The 3,597-nt window shown below is 42.6% G+C and overlaps 1 protein-coding gene across 8 annotated transcripts in view; it reads right to left on the reverse strand.

The window, feature by feature from the left end:
• The window catches only part of LOC124048389 (myosin-binding protein C, fast-type-like), a 50,349-nt gene that overhangs the window by 38,049 nt on the left and 8,703 nt on the right, over window positions 1-3,597 (reverse strand). The window lies entirely within an intron of this gene.

A 3,597-nucleotide genomic window follows, 5' to 3' on the forward strand; every position in this document is an offset into this window, starting at 1 on the left:
GAGTAAAGCTAGTCCCAGTGACCGTGCGGACACACAGCTACATACATATATGGCTATCTATCGACCTGTTTCTCGTGAAATAACCCTATGCTAACATTTGCCGGCTAGAGTAGGTATGTTTGAGGCGGCACATAACTCATTTGTTGTTGACAGTGACATAGTATGTTGTCTCACTGTACTTTAAACTTCAATTTGATCTCATTTTGTTTCTTGATCTAAGACAATCGCTGTTGAAAACGCAGCATTTTGCTTTTTAAAATTTTGACTAAGGCTTTGATTTCGCTGTTCCACTTATGGCAATCTATAGCCCACATGGTAGTTTGGCAACCTGTAGGCTATTTTGGATACTGTTACTTGCAGGTTAGACACCGATTCTGTCTACCGATATTTGTGTATATATAAATGCATTTTTCATTTGGGGCTCTCCTTGATGTATAACGTTTTTTGAAATTGTATTTTTAAATGTTATTGATGGACATTTTGAACTGCCGTGGTTTATGTTGGCCTTAATTGGTGATGTTGCTCACTGGTGGTCCTCAGTCACATTCACTTTATCTTGGACTCCACTACGACATTGGAGTCGAAAACTATCACTCTTCTCTTCTAATTTCACTCTTGTTAAATCGTTGCACTACCTGAAGATTTCAGACCCATGGTTTGTGTGCTTAATTGTATATATCCAAAATGCTAGTTGTCCATTTGTATACTGTTATTTAATTGTGTCCACCTAAGGACGTTTGTAAAAATGTACCAAGACAGGGGATGACCCTTTTCATCGCCTACTGGTTCCTTTAGAATGTTTCTCATTATCTCAGCCATGTGGAAGCACCTAGTGGGCTTCACATTATGGCCATGTGGCAGCACCTAGTGGGCTTCACATTATGGCCATGTGGCAGCACCTAGTGGGCTTCACATTATGGCCATGTGGCAGCACCTAGTGGGCTTCACATTATGGCCATTGAACATTATGTTGGCATTATCCAAAGATTATTGTGCTCTGTTTCTCTAAAGTTGTTTAAATGTATTATTCAGATTTTATATTTTTCATGCTGCTCCTCTCTCTCAATCTCTCTTTTCCTTTTTCTTCATTTGACGTTTTGGGATTTCCAGTCAGACTGGTGACATGGAACTCTTAGGCATACGGAAATGGACAACTTTTTAAACAACTTGGATATTCCATCTATTGATATGGACATGAGTAAAGTTCTGGACAACCCTCTGCACCTAGATGAGATAAACAAGGGTCTAAAGTTAAATGCAAAGTGGCAAGGCCCTGACGGATTCCCCATCCATGTTTATTTTTAAAAATTCTCAGATAAACTCTCCCCCTTTCTATCAGATATGTTCACCTATTCGTTATCACATGGCTCTCTCCGCCCGACGCTAACTCAAGCCTACATATCACTTATACCCAAGAAAGATCAAGATCCGGCGGAATCTAGTGGATATCAGCCCATTTCACTTTGAACGCCAATGTTAAACTATTAGCTAAGGTTCTAGCATGACTGTTGGATCCCTGCCTTCAGGGTGTCATATCTGATGATCATCAAAGGCCGACAACTGTTTTCCAATGTACGCCGTCTTTTTGGGGCATTACACTCGCGCCTGTCTCTCCAGACCCCAGAATTGTTGTTTCTCTTGATGCGGAGAAGGCTTTCGACCGGGAGGAGTTGGATTATTGAAGATTTTGTGAAGATTTTGTTTTGTGTCCAATTTCATCTCATGGATACATCTCCTCTATTCTGCTCCTACGGCTAGCGTGCACACCAACCTTCAACATTCAAAAATACTTTCCCCTCTCCGGCGGGACCCGTCGCCCTATGTCCCCGCTCCTTTTTTGCAGATATGATAGAACCGCTTTACTTGGCCTTAAAATGATCATCTTTCACGAGAATCCACTGAGCTGGTGAAGAACACAAGGTGTCACTACACGCAGACGATCCACTATTACACATCACTAACCCTGTGAACTCTGTCGATAGCATACGGCATATTTTAAACACATTTGGATCATTCTCAGGTTACAAATGGAACATTCAGAAAAGTTTGTGTTTTTACCTTGGTTTCTATATGTTTTTCATTGTCTTCCGATCTTTCTGCCAAAATCATTGTTTACCAAGTTGGATAGGCTCATCAGTCATTTTATCTGGGAAGGCAAATAACCTAGGATACGTAGAGCAATATTTAAAAGAAGGAGACAAGATGGAGGATTGGCACTTCTAAATGTACTTTTTTATTATCGGGAAGCCAATATTCAAAAGATTATGGTCTGGTGTAATGCTCCAGGTACCAACTGGTGCTCATTAGAAGCACACTCCTGCCAATCATCCTCCCTTTCTGCTCTTACTTGTGCTCCTTGTGTCCTTCAAAGTATACTGTATTTTGTCAACATTGTAGACCTATCTAAGCCCTATCTGAAAAAAACACCTATTTTTACCCTCCAAACTCGACCAGGCTTTTGTTTTGTGGCGAGAGAGAGGTTTGGTACGTTTCAAAGATGTATTTTTAGATGGGAAGTTTGCCAGTTTTAATGATCTCGTTATTTTCAAGCCCGCAACTTTGTTCGCTTTCATTTTCCCACCTTTCCTCAACTACCTCCCAAGACATTGCTAGTAGAGATTTCTAGATTATATGACATTATGCTTTCCCCTGAACCCTCTCCAATAAACAAAATCAAGACAAACAGGTAATGAACTTGATCTGATGGGAGGAGGCCCTTCGTAGGGTTAACTCCACATCCCCAAAAGTATTTGGCTAAGGTGTATATAAACATCCGAATTCAACTGTATGTGTACATATGTGCATATAAATGTATATATATACTTTTTTACATGTATTTAATTATGTATATATACGCTGCTTTTGATGTTAATGGAAGGGAGGTGTTTCAATAGGTACAGGGGATAAAAGGATGTACCTGTTACATTTGTAATTTTGTATTTCTTTATATGTCCAACAAACAAACACAAAAATATCAAAAAGAATCCAGCTCCCTACACAGCAGCGATGCATACCCATGGGCAGCAGTGGGGCCACCGACACAACCTGGCACTTGGGCAGATTGCCCACACGATGAATGCTGCTGACGTCCGCCTGGATGATCCAAATGGTCTCCGCAGATTCTCCATCCTTGCCAGCTCAATGGTGAGTGTCCGGATCTCACAGACCTAGCGAATTGGCTCCAAATCGAGGCAGAGTGTGAGGGCAGGGCACAAGCGAACCAGAGAGAGGCGTGAGCGTTTGCCCACAGAAGAGATGGGGCACTAACGCTCTCCACGGAACCAGCCTCGCCACTTCGACATAAGTTTAAGGACTAGCTCCAGCCCTACTCTACGTACTCCTAGACGAGGAGGAGCGCTGCACCAGATGTGACCGATAGCACTCAGCAGAGAATTGCAGCCTCAAGAAACTCTGCAACATCCGTGAGGGACGCCACCACCACGTCCTTCACAAGATCTAAAGTCAAGGAGACCATGACCAGTCCCCTTGTCACAGCCCCCAAGAGCACAGCGCGAATGGGATGGCTCAGCGGCAATGCGCAACTGTTCCTCAAAGTGGCCAACTGGTCCCACCCGTCTCATCACAGCCAAAATCGCA

Source organism: Oncorhynchus gorbuscha, linkage group LG11, assembly GCF_021184085.1.
Source record: "Oncorhynchus gorbuscha isolate QuinsamMale2020 ecotype Even-year linkage group LG11, OgorEven_v1.0, whole genome shotgun sequence".
NCBI lineage: Eukaryota > Metazoa > Chordata > Actinopteri > Salmoniformes > Salmonidae > Oncorhynchus > Oncorhynchus gorbuscha.